Consider the following 25751-nt stretch of genomic DNA (forward strand, 5'->3'; position numbering starts at 1 on the left):
AACATTTTGAAAAAGTTTTGGAGACTAGCTTATCAACATTGCATCTATAAAACTGCTACTTAGAACTGTCTAGACAGCAGTTAAATTGCCCAGGGAATAAGGCATCCCTCTTGACCAGACACTTTTCCTTTCCACTTTGGCATTGCCAATAAGGAAAGTATATTCCTTTCTCTATGCTCTTTTTGTCTTCATTGATAAAAGCAATTTTTGTGATATTATACCCTTAACAAGAAAAAAACTCTTCTAGTTTTCTATTGTTGGGTAACAAATCGTAAGCTAAGTAGCTTAAAACAATTTATGATTACCTTTCCTGGTCCGTGGGCTTGCCGGGTTTGACTGGGTGGCCTTTCTTGGTGCTTCTCAAGCAGTACAGTGATGAGGTGGCTCAGGCTCGAGTTAATTGAAGGCTCAACAGGGCTAGACATCCAGGTGGGCTTTGTATCCCACCTAACTGACTTTTCAGCTGAAGTGATTTGAACCAGAGCAGGAAACTGGCTAGTTAATCTTTCTCCACCCTTTTTTTTCTCCTTCTGGAGTGCCTTTTTTGTGTGACCCATTCAAATGGCTATTTGGGGCTTCCTCACACCATGTCCATCTTACATAGGAAGTAGTTTCACCCAGAGCAAGTGTTCTAAAGGCCCAAGGCAAACACTGAGTGCCTTCCATAAGCTAACTTCGGACATCATGGAGCATCGATTCCACTGCCTTCTATTTTCTGAACAAGGACCATTATAGGCTCAATGTGGGGGGGAACTTCTTAAGTAAGTTAAGGTTCATTGAAATGTGGGGAGGCATGGGCAGAATTTTTGTAGACAAACTAGCACAAAGCAAAATATTTTTTATTAAAATTAAAAAAAATAAATTTAGTTATAATAAATAATAAATGCCATCCATGCCTCAAGTGGATAATTTTTCTAAAGAGTTTTTTTATAGAATGTTAATGTTTTTTTTAATGTTACCTCATTAAATAACAATAGATACTTTTCTATTTAATTTTATTTATTTTCCCTTTTAAGTATACTATTGTACTTATTTTCTGCTATATTATTTAAAAAAAACAATTTTATTTAAATAACATGTGTTATTCAAAAGCCTGGATGGGATGTGCTAAGGATAGCCTTAGCACATAGAGGTAATCATAGCCTCTGACAGAATTATTAGTCAATTTGGGGACATAATTTATTTGTGTTTTAACGAATTCACATAGGCAAACATCCAAGCAATAATACAACTTGCTGCCAAAAAAAATAATAATAATAAAATAAAATGTTTTGAGAAAATATCTTTATTATTGTGTTAAGATCTAGCAAAGAAATATATCACTTTCTCAGTGTCAGCATTAGATTCCAGAATTTTATGCTAATTTTGAGTATAATTGTTAATATCTATAAATGGAAAGCAGAGGTTGGATATGAGGTCAATCTTTCATTAATCACCAGGGCTGATTGGGCTGATTTCACTGGCTAAGCAGATGTCTCCTTCCTCAATCAACACTCCAGGTGTGTTCCTCCCAAAGCTATGTGTCCAGTGGAAGAGGATGACCATCTGTCATAGAGGACAGTTCTTTGGTCAATGGAATATGAGTAGCTGTGCTACCCTGCTAGAAACTCCAAACAAGTTCTCAAGGTCCACTGGTAGGAGAAATAGGATCATCAAACTTCCAAGATTCCAGACACATCCAAATGAGGTGCTGAATGTGGCAGTCTGCTTTTCTTAAAAAAAAAAGAGAGGAAGAAAAAAAGAAAAGAAGATAAAGATTAATTCTTTTTAAGCCATGTTTTGGGCATTAGAATAATTTCTATTCAGTAATTTCTTATTCAATTTCTACATCTCTTCATATTTAAAAGCATTAGAGACCTAAGAAAATATAGTATTCTAATTATAATTTCCAAGAAATACAGAAAAATTTTCTTACCTAGGTGAAAACAATATAAATTCTATGGAGTGGAAAGTTATTAACTTAAAACAAATAATATGGAAGCCTTAAAAACTACACAAATTATTCAGTAATGTCTTTCAAAAGTAGCTTTGTTTTTCTGAAACATGGTCTTACTATTTAAATCACTAAATGTAAGGTGAATTGTGACTTCCGATTACCTTTTAAAACAAAAGGTTAGAGGAAGTTCTAAAAGCAATAGTAAAAGCAATACAAAGTATTGGAATCTATATTTTTCCATAAGTAAATTGATGACAAAATTGTTCTGGTTGAGATTCACTTTTTTAAAATTGATGTTATACCCAAGAGAAAGTTCACATAAGATATTCACTGGAAGGTGGGTCATAGAGGATCCTGCTGTGATGTATGTCGGAGAGTGTTTTGCCTATGTTTTCCTCTAGGAGTTTTATAGTTTCTGGTCTTACATTTAGATCTTTAATCCATTTTGAGTTTATTTTTGTGTATGGTGTTAGAAAGTGGCCTAGTTTCATTCTTTTACAAGTGGTTGACCAGTTTTCCCAGCACCACTTGTTAAAGAGATTGTCTTTAATCCATCATATATTCTTGCCTCCTTTGCCAAAGATAAGGTGTCCATATGTGCGTGGATTTATCTCTGGGCTTTCTATTTTGTTCCATTGATCTATATTTCTGTCTTTGTGCCAGTACCATACTGTCTTGATGACTGTGGCTTTGTAGTAGAGCCTGAAGTCAGGCAGGTTGATTCTTCCAGTTCCATTTTTCTTTCTCAAGATAGCTTTGGCTATTTGAGGTTTTTTGTATTTCCATACAAATTGTGAAATTATTTGTTCTAGCTCTGTGAAGAATACCGTTGGTAGCTTGATAGGGATTGCACTGAATCTATAGATTGCTTTGGGTAGTATACTCATTTTCACTATATTGATTCTTCCAATCCACGAACATGGTATATTTCTCCATCTATTAGTGTCCTCTTTGATTTCTTTTACCAGTGTTTTATAGTTTTCTATATATAGGTCTTTAGTTTCTTTAGGTAGATAAATTGGAAATAAAAGCAAAAATAAACAAATGGGACCTAATTAAACTTAAAAGCTTCTACACAACAAAGGAAACTATAAGAAAGGTGAAAAGACAGCCTTCAGAATGGGAGAAAATAATAGCAAATGAAGCAACTGACAAACAAGTAATTTCAAAAATATACAAGCAACTCCTACAGCTCAATTCCAGAAAAATAAATGACCTAATCAAAAAATGGGCCAAAGAACTAAATAGACATTTCTCCAAAGAAGACATACAGATGGCTAACAAACACATGAAAAGATGCTCAACATCACTCATTATCAGAGAAATGCAAATCAAAACCACTATGAGGTACCATTTCACACCAGTCAGAATGGCTGCGATCTAAAAGTCTACAAATAATAAATGCTGGAGAGGATGTGGAGAAAAGGAAACCCTCTTACACTGTTGGTAGGAATGCAAACTAGTACAGCCACTATGGAGAACAGTGTGGAAATTCCTTTAAAAACTGGAAATAGAACTGCCTTATGATCCAGCAATCCCACTTCTGGGTATACACACTGAGGAAACCAGAATGGAAAGAGACATGTGTACCCCAATGTTCATTGCAGCACTGTTTATAATAGCCAGGACATGGAAGCAACCTAGATGTCCATCAGCAGATAAATGGATAAGAAAGCTGTGGTACATACACACAATGGAGTATTACTCAGCCATTAAAAAGAATACGTTTGAATCAGTTCTAATGAGGTGGATGAAACTGGAGCCTATTATACATAGTGAAGTAAGCCAGAAAGAAAAACACCAATACAGTATACTAACGCATATATATGGAATTTAGAAAGATGGTAACAATAACCCTGTATACGAGACAGCAAAAGAGACACTGATGTATAGAACAGTCTTTTGGACTCTGTGGGAGAGGGTGGGATGATTTGGGAGAATGGCATTGAAATATGTATAATATCATATATGAAACGAGTTGCCAGTCCAGGTTCGATGCACGATACTGGATGCTTGGGGCTGATGCACTGGGACAACCCAGAGGGATGGTATGGGGAGGGAGGAGGGAGGAGGGTTCAGGATGGGGAACACATGTATGCCTGTGGCGGATTCATTTCAATATATGGCAGAATCAATACAATATTGTAAAGTTTAAAAATAAAATAAAATTTTAAAAAAGAAAAAATAATAAAAAAGAAAAAAAAAGATATTCACTGGAATTTAGGAACAGAAAATTTATTATAAATGTTTTAGATATGCATCATAAATTAAGAAAAAAAAAGCTCTGTAGTGAAATACCAGACAGAAGGAGAGATAAAAAGAAGTAGTAAGTTAAGTGGAAAAAATCCTTGAAATATATTAAAAAAAAAAAAAAGCCAGACTAACAATCAACAGAAATAAGTAGAGGTGGCCATAGGGAAATGTTTTTAATGAATTGAGTAAGTGAAAAAATATTGATAGAGAAATTCTTTTTTAGAAGTTCTGATTAGAGGGAACTTTTTACAGGCAAATTTAACATATAGAATGGAAAATGTTGCCCCCAAAAAGAAATCATAACTTGTAAGCCAATTGTAACCTTGAAGTAAATCACAGGGTTCTAAATTAGATCTATCAAGTGAGGTTGAATATTATATCTTTATTTTATATTCTATTCTTCTGAAACTATAGACCAATATCTCCTTTGCCTGTTTTGAGAGCTGATTTTCATTGACTGATGGCCTCAATGATTTTTTCTCTAAAATAATAACAAAAAACAGTCTATTTGTAAATAGATGTATGAGATGACAATTTCATTCAGTTTAATATTTTCTCTCTGTGTTTTCTATTCCTAGATAAATTTGTACCAGATTTGTCCTGAACACTCCACACAATGAATATCATTATCTTCTATCTTTTGGCATAGTTTTAAATTCTTAGAGAGTGATTAATTTTAACAGGCTTTTTTGTTTTGCAGCTCAGATTTACATGGCAAGATGCTATTAGTAGGAATGGGCAGAAAGGAGATGATAATGGTGGTGATGATGGTTTTATAGAGTGATTTAGTAAACAACAAAATAAAACATTAAAGTGATACTTCATACAGGAAAAAGTTTATGAAAATTTTATATATTACTATTAAAGGGAATGAAGTGTTAAAAGTAAGTCAATAAGCCCCAAATAGAGTTGCTTCTGCTAAGCCCCACATCCAGGTCACCAAACTGACATAATTAAAATTTTGGCTTTCACAGATGCAAAATCTTAAAGCAGCCAATCAGAAATCACCTGATTCAGAAGTACACCCGACAGGTTCCTGCTATCCCCTAAAGGAAAGCAACTTTGTAATAACCAACCCACATTTTTACCTATTATAGGACTCTGAGTTCTGTTTCCTTCTGCCTGCTGCTGCTGCTGCTAGGTCGCTTCAGTCGTGTCTGACTCTCTGCGACCCCATAGACAGCAGCCCACCAGGCTCCCCCATCCCTGGGATTCTCCAGGCAAGAACACTAGAGTGGGTTGCCATTTCCTTCTCCAATGCATGAAAGTGAAAAGTGAAAGTGAAGTCACTCAGTCGAGTCCGACTCTTAGCAACCCCATGGACCGCAGCCTACCAGGCTCCTCCGTCCATGGGATTTTCCAGGCAAGAGTACTGGAGTGGGGTGCCATTGCCTTCTCTTACAGTACTCTTATTTCATTCAGCTCCTTGGAGATCCTTTCTATCTGCTAGATTGGATCCTACCCAATTTGAACCAATTTTTGTTCCAATAAATCCTTAAAATTTTTATTGTGCCTCAGTTATCTTTTAGTAAGGTATTTTCATGATTAAGACACATATTTGAGAAACTCTCATGAATGTTCTGTACTCTGGGTCCAGTGGAAAAGCTTCTGTGGAAAGATGTATTTTTAATGTGCGTGCATTCGTGATAAGTCGCTTCAGTCCTGTCCCACTCTTTGTGACCCTATGGACTCTAGGCTGCCAGGCTCCTCTGTCCATGGGATTCTCCAGGCAAGAATACTGGAGTGGGTTGCCATGCCTACCTCCAGATACTTAAGTGTGTCTTATTTCAGCCCACAATTGCTTGTACTGTGCCTGACATAATTTGGGACTCAGTCCATTCTCAGATTGGGGACTTAACGGCTGAAGCTCCACCTTGGGGCATCCTTGAAATGTGACTTTTTCCAATTGCTCCACAATAACTCAGAATGTAAAAGCTGCCTAGAATTCCTGATCTTTTCCTTTCCCATTATAGTCCCTCCCCACGGGATGTTTTATTATCATGAGCATTGATTTGATTTGGTAGCTTGTCATTCTCAATTGTGTTGGCTGTGATCTTGTATTGCTCATTGGTAATTCTAAATAAACTACTCAGGAAATCCATTTTGATTCTGAAATCCATTCTGATATCTTTCCTATTCTTTCCAACATGGTTGAGACTCCCTGAGGGAAGCATGCAATAATTATTTCTTGGCAAATATTATTCATTTTTCCTTTTAGATATCCTCTGAATTGGGGATCAACCAAGTATTGTCTCTATCCAATTAATTCTGCTTCAGTAAAATATAAATAATAATCTATTCATTAGCCTATAGAATAATTTTCTAATGAATTTAGCTCCTGGATGATATAATGCCTTGCAAGTAATAAGGACTAAATAAATGTTGAATAATTATTTTTTCATTTTAAATAGTTGCCTTAAACACTTATTTTTACTGCTTTTTTTGAAGTCCTTAAAGATATATGCTTAACTGACCATTACACAGCTATTTTTATCACCATTAATTTCTCATTTATATTTCTATCAAATTCTCATTGTAATTGGTTACTACTGCTTTTATTCAAGTTATTTTATTATAAAAATAATTGCATGTACATTGGACAAAATGTTTAGTACAGAAGTTCCTTGGAATCTGCAGAAGGATTGATTCCAGGACCCCTGTGGATAGAAAAATCTGCAGATGCTTGAGTGCCTTGTATAAAATGGCACAGTTATTTGCATATAACCTACTCACATCCTCCAATATGTTTTAAATCATCTTTAGATTAGTTTTACTACATAATACAATGTAAATGCTATGTAAATAGTTGTAAATACAATGTAAATGCTATGTAAATAGTTGCCAGCATGAGGCAAATTAGAGTTTTGCTTTTTGGAACTTTGTGAAAAAATTTTTTCTTTAATATTTTTGATCTGTGGTTGGTTGAATACAGAGATACCAAACCTGCAGATACGGAGAGCCAACTGTATTAAATTATATAGCAGGAAGCATTTTTAAATCACTCATAGTCCCAAACGTAACGCCCAGATATGACTATCTTGAATATATTAATCTTGTTTCAGAGCTATGTTTGTGTGTATGTGTGTGCTTGTGGTTATGTGTTGATACTAAAGTACTAAAGTCCAATTGCAAGCCCCTCTTTTTTTTTTTAGAATTTTAGAGATTGTAAAAAATCCATTGGTTATAGTTTTTATATTTTACCTTTTCCCTGCTGTTTCACAAAGCACAGTTTTCACACTACTAAATATTTTTCTAAATTATGTTTTTTTCTTGAGTGACTAATATTCTATCCTACAAATTACTTCAATTCACTTAACCATTCACTGGTTATTGACCATTGCTATTTTCAAAGTCTTGCTCTTATAAATAATGTTGTGATGAAAGTCCATGAAAACAAATCTTTTAGTGCCATTCTGATTATTTCTTTTGGAAAGATTCCTAAAAATGGAAATAGAGGATGAGCCCCTCTTCAGACTTTTATCACGTTATCAAAATGTTTCCAGAGAAGTTGTGTTCAGATGCACTTCCACCAATGGCAACATACAAGAATGCCTGTCTCACTGCATCTCAGCATCCTTGCGTGCTTAGTCGCTCAGTTGTGTCTGAATCTTTGCAACCCCATGGAGGGCAGCCCCCCAGGTTCCTCTCTCCTTGTGGATTCTCCAAGCAAGAATACTAGAGTGGGTTGCCATTTCTTCCTCCAGGGACCCAGAGATCAAATCCAGGTCTCCTGCTTTTCCTGCGTTGACAGGCGGATTCTTTACCCACTGAGCCACTGGGAAAGCTGAGCATCCTGACATCCATAGATACTGATCTCCACCAACGACAGAACTATGTCTGTGTTGTTCTCGCCTGTGTCTAAGAACCAGCTCAGTTTGAACCCATAGTGACTCAATAATTATTTGAGGAGAAAATTAATAAGTATTTAAATCTTTGTAAATTAAAAAGGCAGACTGTTCATGTTTTTGAAAAATACCTATTGGTATCTGATATATAATAAACAGACCTAAAAATATGATTTCTGTTCTTGTGAGGCTTGCAATATGATGTTGAGATCATTAGATTTTTCATTTGAATTATTGTATTACTAGTAAGGTTTTTCCTTTGTATTGACTTTTTCTACACTATTTCTTTTGTGTATTATCTATTCATGGATTTTACTCATTTTTCCATTGGTATTTTTGAATGCTTTTCTAAATATTCCGTGAGAGCTCTTTATATATTATGAGCTGTCTGTCATATTTATTGCATCAGAAGTTGTACTATATCTTTTAATACTGTGGTTGATATACCATATAGCCATACCATCTTAGGAAAGTTAATTACTCTAAATTTCAGTTGATATTGAAAATAATCTACTTCAAAATATCTTTTGATGAACAAATTGGATAATTCATATAAAACTTTATAAGATCTTAAATAGTAAGCACTCAATACATGAATATTAGTTTTACTATTAATGTCATTATTGTTATTTCTGTTGCTCAAAGAAGACTTGCTCATATAAAAATCAACAACAACAAAAAAATAATGCACACTTTTTTTTTCTGTCCATAACCCAGACAAACTATTACAGGTTTCAGCTTTCTTAGTATCTAAGTGATTTTTTTCAGGGTATTTCTACATCAAAAAATACCACTAAGTAAATAGGTCAAACAATTTTAGAAGTATTTATATCCTACTGGCAACTTAGCTGTTTGAAAAACTTCACTCTAATTAAAACCATCTCAAAATTTTATTCTTATATAACCACAGTTACTAATGGAATGTGAGTACCTATTGAGTGCTGTTCAGTTCAGTTCAGTTGCTCAGTCATGTCCAGCTCTTTGTGACCCCACAGACTGCAGCACACCAGGCTTCCCTGTCCATCACCAACTCCCGGAGCTTGCTAAATTCGTGTCCATTGAGTTGATGATGCCTTCCAACCATTTCATTCTCTGTCATCCCCTTCACCTTCTGCCTTCAATCGTTCCCAGCATCAGGGTCTTTTCCAATGAGTCATTTCTTTGTATCAGGTGGCCAAGGTATTGGAGCTTCAGCTTCAGCATCAGTCTTTCCAATGAATATTCAGGACTGATTTCCTTTAGGATTGACTGGTTTGAAATCTTTGCAGTCCAAGGGACTCTCAAGAGTCTTCTCTAACACCACAGGTCAAAAGACTCAATTCTTTGGTGCTCAGCTTTCTTAATAGTCCAACTCTCACATCCATACATGACTACTGGAAAAAATATAGCTTTGACTAGACAGACCTTTGTTGGCAAAGTAATGTCTCTGCTTTTAATATGCTCTCTAGGTAGGTCATGGCTTTTATTCTAAGGAGAGCAAGTATCTTTTAACTTCATGACTGCAGTTACTATCTGGAATGATTTTGAAGCCCAAGAAAACAAAGTCTCATTGTTTCCATCTTTTCCCCATCTATTTGCCAGGAAGTGATGGGACTGGATGCCATGGTCTTAGCTTTCTGAATGTTGAGATTTAAGCCAGCTTTTTCACTCTCCTTTTGCACTGAGTGCTGTACAACTTCTCAAACCACACACTGAAAATCACCACCCTCACTTATTGATACACACTGCATTTGCTTCTATCACAGTATTTATTATGACAGAAAGATAAAATGCCAATGAAACAAATGTAGCTCAAACTAATGAGAAAACTCTATCTGGAATTAGTAACTTGTGCCATGTCCAGCAGATGTCAAATATTTCTATGTTTTCCTTGAAAATTTAAAATATCCTGTGGTGCTCTGAATTGACCCTCTACACCTAGAGATTTCGTGCAAAATTTTGGACCATGAGGTTATATGTTTTACATTAGCTTTTGTTTTCTTCTTTATGTTTAATTCTTTATTTGTATTTTGCTTTCAATAATTTAAGAATATAATTTTTCGTAGCAACCCTGACCAACATCATTGAAAATGTTTACTTTTTTTAGGCCTCTTATTTACTTTATAACATACCAAAGTAATACATAGACCAGATGCATGAGAGTCACGTTAGGTGCTTCCAAGTAATGCCAGGCATAATCAGAATACTTATGGATCGGGTCCCAGAATCTAGATATTTTAACCAACATTGACAGATGACCTTTGGGGACCCCACAATTGAGAATAATGTTCCTGAGAACTGTTTCTGGGTTAGCTATTCTATTCTGCTAATCTTTAGTTGAGTTTAGGTTGATTTTAATTGCTCTAGATACATACCATGTTTCCTTATCAGAAAGAAGAAGACTGTTACTCTTATTTTTATGGTTATTTGCATAAATCATTTGTTTCATCAGTATTTTCTATTTTATTAGCTTAGAATAGTATTTATATCTGCTAACTTTCATATCTGCTATCTTACAACTTAGATAAATTCAAGCTGACATGCTGTCTAGTGTCTAGTTCAAAAAGGCTGTGATGTGTTTAACGGAGAAAATGTATGTGTAGATCAGTTTTAACCAAGCATGAGTTATAGTGCTGTTGATCATAAGTTTAATGTTAATGAATCAATAATATGGTTTAACTAGGTTTCACTAAACAAAATCATGCATAAGTTTCTATATAAATCAGTTGATGAAAATGTCACAACCAGAGACTCATAGGACACTAATCCTCTATTTCCCCTGAAGCAGTAGTTCAGTATTCACTAATCTGGGGTTTGTGATGACTTTATAAACATAAATACTATGAATAATGTGATTTGACTGTATAATATTTCCACCTATAGATGAGATAGACCTAAGTAACTACAACATCATAGAAATTACTAAAATACAATAAAATTCTTAAGAGGTGATTCTCTTTGAGTACTTAATACCTCCATTCTTAACATAATTAATTATAAGTCTATAGTATTTATTTTTTAGTTCTGGGTGTGCTGGCTCAGAAAATTTCAGAAAATCTAGCAATGGGCACTTGTGAACTTGTATGAGCCAGCTCCTGGATTTTTAGATGTTTATCTTTCTTCTTTTTCTTTCTAGTTCTTTCATCACCTTAACCAATATATGATTTTTTTTTACTTCTCTGATAAAGATTTCCAAATTTATTCTCCATATTGCTAGCATAATTTTTGTTTTTAATTTATGCGTTTTAGTGATTCTAATAGAAAGTTATATTGACTATTAAACAATATGATGCCTTGCAAACCCTACTTCTCCATCTCATCACATTGGAATCTTATCTATGGCTGTTCTTTCAGCTTCCGTTCCTGTTTCTTTAAGGCCCTATCTTCTTTGAGCAGGCTAAGTTTGGCTCGCAAGCATCCAAGAATATATTCTGGCTTTTGGAGTAAATAATTTTTAGTTTTAATCTTCCTGTAAGTCTTCAAAGTAGAGTACTTTTCTTTCTTTTGAAATTTGTTTTGGTGATCCTTTAACTTGTAATTTTTATTCTTTCATTTTTCTGTTTACCATTCTCTGAGAAAAAAAAAAAAAACTAATTTTCTCAGGACATTTCACATTCTACAATATGTAGAATTACCTTACCTCTACTCCATAAATTCAATACTGCCTTTATCAGATGTGCAGTTGGGTGGTATGCTTATATCCATAATTTATAACCCAATTCCTGAAATCTAGCAGACTTCAATACATCATCGTTCTATTGGCTTGATATGAGCATAACTATCTCTCTGACACTTAAAAGAAGATAGATGATTAAAAAGAAATCCTCCAAAACTTCTGCTTGCCAGGCATTATTACTTTCTCCTTCTCTTTCCCACTATGTGAAAAGCAGTGATACCCAACACTCTCTACTTTTCTTTATTCTCTCTTGGTATGCATACCACTTTATAATGGAATATTATTAATTCCCGTTTATTTCTTATCAGTTATTTTGGTTCAGCTAGTGTCAGACAGGCCTGGCGTGCTGCAGTTCATGGGGTCGCAAAGAGTCAGACATGACTGAGCAACTGAACTGAACTGAACTGCACTGAATGTCAGACACTGTTCTGATAATATATATATTTTTTTTTGTACAAGACATGGATACTGATTGAACTGAGAGTGAATGACACTCTAGCTTCAGCAAAAAGAAGTAACCATGGAGCAGCTAAATAGATGAAGTTCTGCCCATTGTCTAGACTGCATGGAACTTGTGTTTTTGAAGCAGGCAGCAATGTACAGGATATGTTTTGAGTAGGGCAAAGAGTACCAGAAGATGATTTTTCTACCAGTTTTAAGGAAGGCAACTATATATACCCCTCCTTAATTTAGGGGCTTTCCCCATGGCTCAGCAGTAAAGAATCTGCCAGCGATGCAGGAGATGCAGGAAGCAGGTTCAATCCCTGGGTCAGGAAGTTCCTTTGGAGCAGGGCATGGCAACCCACTCCAGTATTCTTGCCCGGAAAATCCCATGAACAGAGGAGTCTGACAGGCTATAGTCCATGGGGTTGCAAAGAGTCAGACAGGACTGAGGACACAAGCACCTTTAATTTGGACATGTAACGAACATAGATTGGAACCTTCTCAAGCCTATTGATTTACAAAAGCAAGAGGTATCTTGGAGAAATCTGTACCAGCAAAGGTTGAGAGGGCCACGGAATAGGGAACCTGAGAAGTAAAAGATGTGTGCACCTCCTTTTCAGTTCTTTAAGGTCTTTAGACAACACAGGAGAGGACCAGTCCAGTGTCCCTTCCTCCAAATGAAGAATCATGGAATTTAGTTTAAATACAAAGGGTTACTGTACCAAGCAAAGCAACTTCACAACTAAACAGAGGATTTTTTTTTTTCCCATTACTTCTGAAAGGGTCAAAGAGGGCTTAAACTTTTAATACAGAATCTTTTCTGATGACAAGGAAGCTGAGGGGAAGTAAGTACTTCTTCAAGGAAATTGTGTAGTCTCCTCAGTGAAAATCACTAGTATCGGACTGCTGCTGCTGCTGCTAAGTTGCTCAGTCGTGTCCGACTCTGTGTGACCCCATAGATGGCAGCCCACCAGGCTCCCCCTTCCCTGGGATTCTCCAGGCAAGAACACTGGAGTGGGTTGCCATTTCCTTCTCCAATGCATGAAAATGAAAAGTGAAAGTGAAGTCGCTCAGTCGTGTCCGACTCTTCACGACCCCATGGACTGCAGCCCACCAGGATGTTCCGTCCATGGGATTTTCCAGGCAAGAGTACTGGAGTGGGGTGCCATTGCCTTCTCCAGACTAAACACTGTCAAACCACAGCGTTGATTAGGGATATTTACTCCACCACATGTGAGGGAGTGGTAAGTCACTTCAATCATGTCCAATTCTTTGTGACCCTATGGAATGTAGCCCACCAGGCTCCTCTGTCCATGGGATTCTCCAGGCAAGAATATTGGAGTGGGTTGCCATTTCCTACTCCAGGGGATCTTCCTAACCCAGGGATCCAACCTGCATCTCTTCTTATTTCCTGCATTGGCAGATGGGTTCTTTACCATATGACTAAATGAGGTCTCTGCCTTGAATCTCCTCTCTCTCTGTCCCCACCTATGGAAGACTAAAGACAGAAAGGGAAAATGAACAAAGCCTGGATGAGAATTCTCCGGCATTCAAGGTACTAATATGGAAAGAGAAGAGAAAGAATAGATCCCATAACTTGCCCAAATCCAAACACACATAATCTGTGCTGGGAGGAAAATTCCTATCAGCTATGAGATAGAATTTAATATGCACTCAACTAAGTTAAATTATAGAAAAAGATTTGAAAGCTTTGAAATCTTACAAATATAAAGTATTATAAAGGGAAAAACCTATATATTAATAGAATAGTTAAATAAAATATTGGGGGGAAATTGAAACGAATTTATGTAAATAATCAATTTGAGACTCCTTGGTAACCAGTTATATATACTTTTGAAAAGCTCATATGTTCTATGTTGACTAATAAAACATGTTTTCTGAATACATTCTTTATGTCCGATATATAATTATATTTTATTCTTACATATACACGTATATATCTTTCAGCCTCATTGTTCCAATAGGTATTTTAGAAAGTTCTCTATAGGTTCTTACTTATATGAACAAGTTTAACTTTTTTCTAAAGGTAAGGATTATTTCTTTCTCTTTTTTTTTTTAAATAGACAAAGCACCTGGCATGTGAACTTATATAAGCACATGAAAAGGAGGATACACCATTATGAATACATGAGAAAAGGTCACTGACTGGATGAAATATTTTTGAGAATTAGACATGGCACTGTAACATTTTCAAAGCAAGTACAATAGATGGACCAAGAAAGCATTCAAACACAAAAGTCAAAAAATAACTTATAATCAGAACCACAATAAATCCTGGAGGGCATGCAAAAGCCTACTCAGGAAAAGGGACCAACGTGCTCAGTCATTCAGCTGTGTCCAATTCTCTGCAACCCCCTAAACTGTAGCCCCCTGGGCTCCTGTCCATAGCATTCTCTAGCCAAGAATACTGGAGTTGGTTGCCATTTCCTCCTCCAGGGGATCTTCCCACCCTACGGATTGAACCCACATCTCTTGTGTCTCCTGTGGATTCTTTACCACTGAGCCACCTGGGAAGCCCAACAAAAATGAACCAATGTTTATCAGTTATCCACTATGTGTTGAGGACCAAACGTGATATCATAGCACCTCCTTCTGGCCCCAGAATCCTTTTCCCAGGTTCTCCTTCCCTGTGGGGAGTGATTCAGCAGAGAAGGGCCAGAGCAAGGCTGCTCTGGCGGCTAAGAGAAATAGTGCCCTTGGAGCAGGTCCAAACAAGAGTCATGTTTCTTGCAAAAGAAGTGCCTGATGCTGGATTTTCAGAGCAAGAGCTACGGAATGGGCAAAAAAGGAAGTATTAGGTATACAGGTGCCATGATGAAAATATCAAGTCCATAGTTTTTATCAACTTAGTCCTTTTGGGTGTTGAGGACAGAAATGGAGCTGCAGTCCAGAAAAAGTTTTCCTTCATCAACCAGCTCCATGATGTTAGACTGCTCCACTGAACTCTGTGGTATTCAATCTCTGAGTGACTGAGGAAAAGTGGCACTGTCCTGAAATGATAACTTTCTGCAGTTTTTGGAAGAGAGTAGAACACAATAGGTAGAGAAAGTGTAACATTTTCTTTTTCTAGGGCTGATTAGGTGTTAACAGTGGTAAAGAATCTACCTGATAATACAGGAGATGCAAGAGATGTGGGTTCGCTCCCTGGGTCTGGAAAATCCCCTTGAGTAGGCAATGTCAACCCACTCCAGTATTCTTGGCTGGAAAATTCTGTGGACCGGAGCCTGGTGGGCTACAATCCATGGGGTCACAAAGAGTCAGACATGACTAAGTGACTAAGCATGTTTTGTAATGAAGGATTTTAAAGTCCATTGTCTAGCAAAAGTATAAGCGCAGTTTTACACTTTAATAAGTTCAAAAGTTAAATACTACAACTTCATTTTGAAAACTATATTTGGAAGTATAATTGGGCATAATTATATTTTTTGGAACTTTGAATAAAATAGTTTTCCATTTAAAGTTTTTGTTTTAGTTAATGTTTGTCCTCTTCAATGGAGAGATTAAAACCAAACAGCGATATTAAAAATTTCATCAAAATATTTAAAAATAAATAAACGCTTATTAAATATAAATCATGGTGCTTTCAAATGAATTTTTATATAAGATTTCGCATTTGTACATCAGAACTTGACTAAAGCTATATCTGCACCAAAGCTTCTGGTACCCTTTGTTCATGATCTAGGTAGCTTTTTACGTTCTTTTAATGAAGTCAAAGCTTTACAGCCTTTCTTAAAATACTTCTTGGTTTAATATATGTGTAACATATTTTGCACCATTTGTGGCAAAAATTTCATAATTTTCATAAATTTTGAAAATGTATGTAGTTTATGTTAGTGGTTAAAACTAAGTCAGGCTGAAAGTATAACAGTGAAATTGGTATGAGGCAGAGTTGTAGGAGAACAAAGCTGGGCATGGGGGTGGGATGGGGGCCAGATGAGTTTATGGGGGAGGTGAAGAGGGCAGGGCCAGGCTGGTCAGCATCGGACAGATGGCAGAGATCAATAGGCCGAATCACTAATAAACAAAGGACAAGAAGGAAAGACAGAGGAAACTGACAGTCCTCTGGGTTCTGGGCCATGTCAAAAGAAGGTGGTTTTGATTGATATACATTTTCCCTGTGACGTGATTTGTGTTTTAAAACAAATTTCACTACATTTATTTTCTCAGAAGAAGGCACAAATTCTTATCTTTTCCCCATAGTGACACTTTAAGTATTAATTGAATTTTTGAAAACCAAGTAAGAGAGGAACATCTGGTCCACTATGCAGATTAAACCTCCCCCAAATTATGCATATATATATATATATACATATTTCTAGAAGTAAAATGTCTTAGAATTTAATGTATACATATGTAAAACTTAAGCCATATTATAAATAATTATCTAAGGCAACTATACAATTGAGACACAAAGCTAATAGGTCCTACACAATTGTATAGCGTTATCAAGAATCTTAGGTTAAAATTAACAGCTGGATGCCAAGAAAATTATTTTCTCCCTCTGAAATATTTTACCAAAGCTTCCCTGATGTATTTCCTAAACATTTATGATATTTTTCACTTGACACATATTCAAGTATTACTTCTTTACAAAGAAATCTACATTCTTTAAGGTATTAACATGTTTAAAAGGAATTTTAGAGAATGTGTTGGATTCAGAAGATGGGATTACTTTGAATTTTCCCATAGAATAAAAAGTACCCGATGCACAGACAGTTCAAACTTTTGATAAATGACCATGCTGAATCCAGTTTGACTGTCACCTCCATGTCCTATTCTCTAGCTAGTACACATCTGATATTGACATTTCCAGGGCAAATTCTCTAACTCAATATTCTGAGTTTTATTCATTTTTAAGGGGGAAAATGACATATCTCTTAGATGGATTTGATTGGTGCCTTTTAAACTCAGGAACCTCAACATTGCTACCACAATGTTGGGCACCTATACCAATTAGTAAAGTGATGAAGCAAAGTAAATTCTTAAGAAGTAGTTTGTCAATCTCACTTTTGAAATAAATCAGTCAAAATGTATTTATGAAGAATTGTTTCATGTCTAGAAATCTGCTAGATGCTATAGGGTAAAATGTTTCAGAACACAAGGCTTCTACTGACAAGGAACTTGGGATCTGTCCAAGAAGATTGTCCTACTTATTTTCAACTAGATAGCTCTGCTATAGTTACTATGATTTGAAACTATTTAAATTGAGATATTGTCGGATTCCATTTGAAACAAGAAATGACAGCCTTAGCAAAAACTTACAAAATTAGCTTCTGAGTAAAATTGAATGTGAATAATATGATGCTTCTAGTGTTTTATCCTTAAATCTTAATATAATTCTTGAAGGAAAAGATCCCCACACATCTAGTGTTTCACAAATAAGATAATCTGGTATTTTTCCTTCTCTTTTATTATGTACATATATAATAACAGGACACATATATACATATATCCTTCCCTTGTGGCTCAAAGAGCAAAGAAACTGTCCGCAATGTAGAAGACCTGGGTTCAATCCCTGAGTTGCAAAGATCTCCTGGAGAAGGGAATGGCAACCCACTCCAGTATTCTTGCCTGGAGAAATCCTTGGACAGAGGAGCCTGGCCGGCTATAGTCCATGGGATTTGCAAAGTGTCGGACAAGACTGAGTGACTAATACTTTCATATACTTTCACAGTTGATTTACAATTTTGTATTAATCTCAGGTGTACAGCAAAGTGAATCAGTTATACATATACATATATCTACTCTTTTTTAGATTCTTTTCTCATATAGGCCATTACAAGGTATTGAGAAGATTTCCCTGTGCTATACAATTGTTAGTGATTTATTTTATATATAGTAGTGTGCTTATGTCCCTTACAATCTTCCATTTTATCCCTCTCCCTTTTAAATTATACAAATAATATACATGCATGCTAAAATAAAAATAGAGGCTACTAAGAAAAAAATATCTGAAGATAACTACTTTTGAAAGTTGACTGGTACGTATCTGTATTAATTTCCTCTGGCTTCCATAGCAGAGTACCACAGCTTAAAGAACAAAAATTTATTCTCTGACAATTCTGTAAGCTAAAAAAATCCAAAATGAAAGTGTTGATGGGGTTAGCTTCTTCTGAGGTCTGTCTTCTTGGCATTGCAGAAAACCCTCTTCCCTCTGTCTTCACAAGTCTTCCCTCAGCACTTGTATGTGTCCTCATCTCTTATAATTAAAAGCCCATCTCCAAATATAGTTGCATTGTGAGGAACTGGGGGCTAGGATTTCAACATAAAAAATTGGGGGGATTCAATTCATCTCATAAAATCATCTAGATAAATAAATAATCGATAGGTGAAGCTAAACACACATATATGTCCACCTCTCATGTAATATATAATTTTATATAGATATAACTTTTATAAAGTCTATTAAATATTTTCTTATGGACTGTGGTCTACCAGTCTCCTCTGTCCATGGGATTCTCCAGGCAAGAATACTGGAATGGGTTGCCATTCCCTTCTCCATGGGATCTTCCCTGCCCAGGGATTGAACCCTGGTCTCCTACATTGCAGGTGAATTCTTTATTGTCTAAGCCACCAGGGAAGCCCAAATATTATATAGATATATATAGAGAGATTATATATATAGGTATAGATATATAGATTATATATATATATATGATACAGCACAGATCTATATAGATATATATATATAGATTATATAGGTATATGATACAGCACAATGTTTTGAAGCAGTTATCTGCTATTAGTCATTTGAATTGTTTCTAGTATTTTTTTCTATTTAAATACTATTCTATGAACCTTCTTATATATACACTTTAACATAATTTCCTGTGAATTTTCTCTTGATAAATGTCTAGTGGTGTATTCTCTTTGACAAAGAGTGTGCTTTCTTTTCCCCTCAGGGATTTTGATACTTCCTGCAAACTTTGCATCAATTTTCACTCCAGCAAGCATGAAATGCAAGTACCTCTCTACTAAGGCCATGCCAGCATATTGCTTCTATCATCCCTATTTTGTCTGATAAAAACATAACTTGCTCTATTTATATTTGTACTTATTAGCATTAACTTGATCCTGGAAGGATGTGGACTTTTTTTTTTTTTCCTCGTTTATTCCCATCTATATTCTTCCTCTTGTGAATGTAGGCCTCATCTGAAACCTCCCACCTTCTATCATCACTAAATATAATTAAAGCTTATTATTCTCTTCAGTGAATCACTGAACAGCATATGGCATTTGAGTCACTACCAGAAAAGTTCTGTAAAGTTAAATAACTCATTACTTTCCTTGCATCACATGCCCCCTTAGTGATACCTGCAAATTCTCTCACCTGGATTGTTGTTTAGTCGCTAAGTCGTGTCCAACTCTTTGTGACCCCATGGACTGTAGCCCACCAGACTCCTCTGTCCATGGGATTCTCCAGGCAAGAATCCTGGAGTGGGTCCCATTTCCTTCTCCAGGGGATCATCCTGACCCAGAGATTAAACTCGTGTCTCTTGCATTGCAAGCTGATACTTTATCCCTGAGCCACTGGGGAAACCCAAGCCAACACAGTGCAGCAACAGAAACCCCACCAGAGCTGTGGTTCAGTGAGTGTTGTGCTCTCCCATATTTGCCAAATATTGTAGCCTTTCCCTGCATCTAGACATTTGAAATATTTCAACTATAATACTTTCATGCCCCACAGGTTGCACACTGTGAGGCAATGTTTGACATTACATAGTTTCAGGTTAATGTGGCCAATAAAGCACAGTTTTAAATATTTTACTGTCTGTTCCTTTTTCCTGCCCTACTCATTTCCCTGCAAGCCCTCATTTATATTTTAAATTGAGATTTTTTTTTCCCTCTGAGACTTGGAAAAATGGCCTAAAAATGATATCATTAGATACTTGGTATGTCTCTCAGTGGTGGTTTCTCAGAAATGAGAGAAAAATAATCGATTTCCTCAGAGATACTGACACTTCAGTTCACAGGCTGTTCTTGGTTTGTTTCTATTCCGTATTGAATTCATCTAGGTGTTCCGTATGATCAATCTAAGTGTTCCAGACTGCTGACACCATATGCCTTATGAGAGTCTTTTTTTTCCCAAACTATTTTTCATAGATACAGAATGAGATGAATTATACAGCACATTAAACAAAGTGCAAGATTGAAAAAAGAAAGAAAGACAGAAAAGAGTGTGAATGCAAGATGATTCCTTTGCTTTGGAAAATGTAACTTTACTTACCAAACTATATGATCGCCTTTACAAAAACACCGATGCCTTCATCACCATCTTTGTTATACTCTATGTTTATCACAGCTCATTGCTGCAGGGTGATTCAAATCCTCTGTATGTTTCTGGCCACGGTCTTGATAGCAGCCAAGTCTCCCTTACAAAAAAAAAAAAAACACAAACAAACAGAGTTTTGAGAAAAATACATAAACATTTTCTAGGAAAGTCACTTAATCTGTCTTTCTCTTATCATTAATATTATTATTTGTTCTATCTCATTCTACTGCCAGATACATATCAATTTGAATTCACATTTTTACTTTTGGATCTACACAAAATAGATAATCAACTTGCAGGATGTAGAGTCTTCCTCAGACTGTAATGGCAACACAGGTGCTTATTTCTGCTCAAGATAAAGAATATATTCTTCAAACACTTGCTGAATATGTCTTTCATTCAGCAGAGCTAATTAGTTTCAGTTGCTTAAGCTGAGCAACTATTTGCTTCAAGGAAGATATTATATTTGCTTAATTGCTTTTAAGTGCTAAACACTGTAAAGGATAATGTTGTCTGAGAATAGAATGTTGTACTAACTAGTTAGAGGATAGTTTATGAAACAAGGGTCAGGAGAAATTTACAACCAGTTTGAGTGATAGTACTTTTCCTGGTTGTTGATATGGACTGCTGCTGCTGCTGCTAAGTTGCTTCAGTTATGTACAACTCTGTGGTACCCCATAGATGGCAGCCCATCAGGCTCCCCCATCCCTGAGACTCTCCAGGCAAGAACACTGGAGCGGGTTGCCATTTCCTTCTCCAATACATGAAAGTGAAAAGTGAAAGTGAAGTCACTCAGTCGTATCCGACTCTTAGTGACCCCATGGACTGCAGCCTACCAGGCTCCTCCGTCCATGGGATTTTCCAGGCAAGAGTACTGGAGTGGGGTGCCATTGCCTTCTCCAAGTGGGTGGACTACTTATCTTCAAACATCAAATACTCCATATCTAATCAAATTTGATCTTTAATCATATGGACTTCATAATCAAAATAAATGCAGGGCAATCGTTCAAAGCGTGTCTTAATAAGCAAAATGACAACAATACCAGAGAAAAAACAACCACATAAAACTACTCTTTCTGTATGTTTGGATAGAGTTATTCTATCCTCACTCTACGTGTTTGGGTTGTAATTAAGACATAGATCCAGCGAATCATTCTTAGCAAGACTGGTACTGTTTCTTTAGACCAAAATGAATTGGTAAGCAATAAATAAATAAAACAAAAAGGAAATAAAACAAAGCAAACCACTTTTGTTTTGATTTTCAGCTGAACAAAACAATAAGCCAACAATGGACACAACCGATGCCTAGAACTTGATAATATCAATCCATCACCCTCTAAAAACTGTTTCCCTTTGGTATAGGAAGCTTTATCTCTGACTCCAAATGAAGTGACGGCAAGATACCAAGTTTAAAATTCTCTAACTGTCAACGGCTGTTTTACTAATTATCCAGATTCCAAGGCAATCATACAACCGTAATCATTCACCTCACGCCTGGAAACATAAGTCTTGTTCTTTTGATGAATATTTATAAGACAGTGTAAAGCAGTCTACTTTCTTTTCCCTTCAGGCAAGACAATTTGGAGTTCATCAATATGTATTACCAAGGACTTTTATAAAAGGCACTTCAAAGAAAATTCATCAGGCATTCCTTTTGTCTTGATTTCTGTTAGACTGATACTTCCTTTTGACAAGTATCAATAAATTATCCTCTGATGGCTGGAAACTTGATGTCTTATTCAGAAACTTCCTCACACAGCAAAATCTGGGCTTTGAGTTTCAAGTGAAATTATTAAGATCCCACATCTAATTTAAGGACAGACAGAAGATATGCAAATTAAAAACAATAAAACAAACATGTATAAAGTCACCCTACAGCACACAGGATGGAGTTTTACCATAGTTGAGGGTTTTCTTGCTGTACAGAACTTGAAACTATTCTGTTTGCCATGCAAACATATTTAGAATTCCCTCACAAGTTTTAAAAAAAATGCAAGCCTCAGTTCCTGGATAAATGGAAGAACCGCAAAAATTAAAACCAAATTAATGTAGATATGGAAGTGGAGAATGACAAGCTGTCTCTTTCCATAAGGCTGATGAGTTTTCTTTTTTGAATATTATTGTTAGCTTCACATTTATGTAAGAGGAGGATGAATAAATACAATTGTCTAAAATAAGAATGAAAAAAAAAATCACCGTTTTATTTAATGAGATTTGAAAGGGATATAAAAATCCTTTTATTTGTATCCTATTTTTAAAAAAGCTTTGTTATTTTGTTTGTTATTCTCATGAAAAATATTTGGAATATGGGACCACAATTGATATCTATTTCTATAAATAAACACAAAATTGCATGTTGACTAAAGCATTCATCTTATATCATGGCTTAACTCATTCTTTACAAAGTTATTGTGGTTGTTATAAAAAAATATTTCCACGTTCTACAAAATTGTTTTGTCATTACCTGAATAAAATAAAGTATAAATCTAATTTAAGCTTAATTCAAAAAGGGAGCAAAGGGGTAGCATTTGAGTTTGAATACGTACTTTGCAAATCAACTATAACACTGATCAAACAATCATTCTATAGGACTTCATATATGTCATGTTTCTGAAAATATAATCCACAATGAATAAGTCATTTAGAATGTAGAGTTTATAAAAATAAAGGGAAGAAAGAAAGAAAATATTACAAGCGGAATATTTGTGGCAAACAAACTACTATAGTATCTGAGTCCCTAAGAGCTGGGATATGTTCAGTGGCTTAATAAACATCATTGGCTACAAGAATGTTATTTTCAAATAGTTTATTTTTAATATTATTTTGTAAGAATGATGATGATGTCAGTATGATATACATTTTCCAGCTCTGTACTCCAAATACAGCCTAGAAATGTTGCTATGTTCTTGACATAATGGCTATTAATTCCTGTGTGTAAAAGAAAAATAAAAGAAACAGATCAATTATTTCTGACAATACTCCTTGTGTCCTCTACGCACTCATTTTAAAATAAAATCTGCCTAAAGTGCTATATGAATTGTCTATTTTTATGTACAAATTACTACAAAATGTAATGGCCTAAACAAATAAACATTTATTTTCTTATTATATCCATGATTTTAAAAACAGGAGCAGTTTAACTGGATGGTTCTGTTTTAGGATCTCTCATAACATTGCAGTGAAGGTGTTGGCTGGGATTGCAATCATTTAAATGTTTGACCAACACTGGAAAATCTGCTTCCAAGCTCCCTCACAAGGACTTGTCAGGTGATCTCCATTCCTTACAGAAGGAGGAGATCTCAGTTTCCTACCACATGGTCCTCTCTATAGATCTCTTTGAGTGTCTTCATGGCAACTGGCTTTTCCTGAAGTGAGTGATCCAAGAGAGAGAAGGAAAAAACCACAATGCCTTTTACATTCTATTCTTACAAGTCACCCATTGTTACTTTCACCAGATTCTATTCATGAGAACTCAACAACCCAAAGTCCAATGTACCTGTGAAAGGAGGTGAATTAGGCTCCAATTTTGGAAGGGATTGTTACTGAAGATTTATGAACTCATTAGAAAAGCCCCTGATGCTGGGAAAGACTGCAGGAGGAGAAGGGGATGACGGAGGACAAAATGGTTGGATGGTATCACCGATTCAATGGACATAAGTTTGAGCAAACGCCAGAAGATGATGAAGGACAAGGAAGCCTGGTGTGCTGCAGTCCAAATAGTTGGACACGACTGAGTGATTGAACAACAACCAACATTACCAAAGATTTATGAACACAATTTAAAACTTGTAAATCTCACAATTGTGGGTTATGATAGTGCTCACATATCATGAAAATATGTAAAAAATTCAAATTTCACCCACTAGAGAGATCTGGATTAATTCCCTCAAATTAGTCAGAACAGTATTTAAAGAATGCAAAAGGGCAATGAAATACAACGTGCAGTTTATATGTGATGTCTATACCATATGAGACACTTTATTTGCTCATTCATTTATTCATATCTTAATTTTTTAAAATATATGTATAAGGAAAATTATAGAAGTGCTCCTATGCTTTTTTTTTTTTTTTGTCTGGAGAGAAAAATAAATGTAAATGCCCTTTACCCATCTCAGAGGAGATAATAAGGACTCATGCAAATATCGGGAAAGGGAGTGGCGTGATATACTATTTCAGAAAATCTTGGCTGGTGTCATACATACAAAATACTGAAGGAAAACTAAAGATGGAAGACCAATTAAGAATCAGTGAAATAATCTAGACAATAGACAAGTATTAAAATTTATGATAGTGGTCATGAGAAAGATAAAAAAGAAATGGATTTAGAAATATGTGAAAAAAGAGCAATTATCCATGAAATTAAAAGACGCTTACTCCTTGGAAGGAAAGTTATGACCAACCTAGATAGCATATTCAAAAGCAGAGACATTACTTTGCCAACAAAGGTTCGTCTAGTCAGGGCTATGGTTTTTCCTGTGGTCATGTATGGATGTGAGAGTTGGACTGTGTAGAAGGCTGAGCACCGAAGAATTGATGCTTTTGAACTGTGGTGTTGGAGAAGACTCTTGAGAGTCCCTTGGACTGCAAGGAGATCCAACCAGTCCATTCTGAAGGAGATCAGCCCTGGGATATCTTTGGAAGGAATGATGCTAAAGCTGAAACTCCATTACTTTGGCCACCTCATGCGAAGAGTTGACTCATTGGAAAAGACTCTGAAACTCCAGTACTTTGGCCACCTCATGCAAAGAGTTGACTCATTGGAAAAGACTCTGATGCTGGGAGGATTGGGGGCAGGAGGAGAAGGGGATGACACAGGATGAGATGGCTGGATGGCATCACTGACTCCATGGATGTGAGTCTGAGTGAACTCCGGGAGTTGGTGATGGACAGGGAGGCCTTGCGTGCCTCGATTCATGGGGTTGCAAAGAGTCGGACACAACTGAGCGACAGATCTGATCTGATCCTTAAGGAAGATTTGCATGCACTATATTTTTTTTTCCCCATTGGTCTTTGATAAGAATTTATATATCCATTTCACAACTAAAGCACATTCTTTTGCAGTAATGAAGGGAAACCAGCCTTAATTCCAGATCCACACTTGAGTATTCAGTTGACTCATGGCTTCTGGTGGAAAATGCACAACCATACCAATGTTCACACAGGCAGATGGAGCATGAAAGAATAAGAGAAAGTGAGAAACCATTATAACTAAGGCATTCTTATTCTTTCTCATGTTCAGTTCAGTTTAGTCCCTCAGTTATGTTCAACTTTTTGCGACCCCATGAATTGCAGCATGACAGGCCTCCCTATCCATTACCAAATCCC

At 35.9% G+C, this 25751-nt stretch overlaps 2 long non-coding RNA genes across 8 annotated transcripts in view; one reads left to right on the plus strand and one right to left on the minus strand.

Moving 5' to 3' along the window:
- Positions 1 to 25751, plus strand: part of LOC101902249 (uncharacterized) — a 328523-nt gene that overhangs the window by 115195 nt on the left and 187577 nt on the right. The gene's annotated exons all lie outside the window — the stretch shown is intronic.
- On the minus strand, positions 1268 to 23888 carry LOC112448054 (uncharacterized). Of its 4 annotated transcripts, none has more exons than XR_009495822.1 (4): positions 23738 to 23888; positions 22031 to 22232; positions 20382 to 20526; positions 1268 to 1712 (listed from the first exon to the last, which is right to left on the minus strand). It is a non-coding gene; the product is annotated as an uncharacterized lncRNA (long non-coding RNA). The 4 variants fall into 4 exon arrangements; XR_009495821.1 differs by having other exon boundaries at positions 23712 to 23888; XR_009495820.1 differs by lacking the exon at positions 22031 to 22232 and having other exon boundaries at positions 23738 to 23858.

The sequence above is a fragment of the Bos taurus genome, chromosome 9, assembly GCF_002263795.3.
Source record: "Bos taurus isolate L1 Dominette 01449 registration number 42190680 breed Hereford chromosome 9, ARS-UCD2.0, whole genome shotgun sequence".
Classification (NCBI taxonomy): Eukaryota; Metazoa; Chordata; class Mammalia; order Artiodactyla; family Bovidae; genus Bos; species Bos taurus.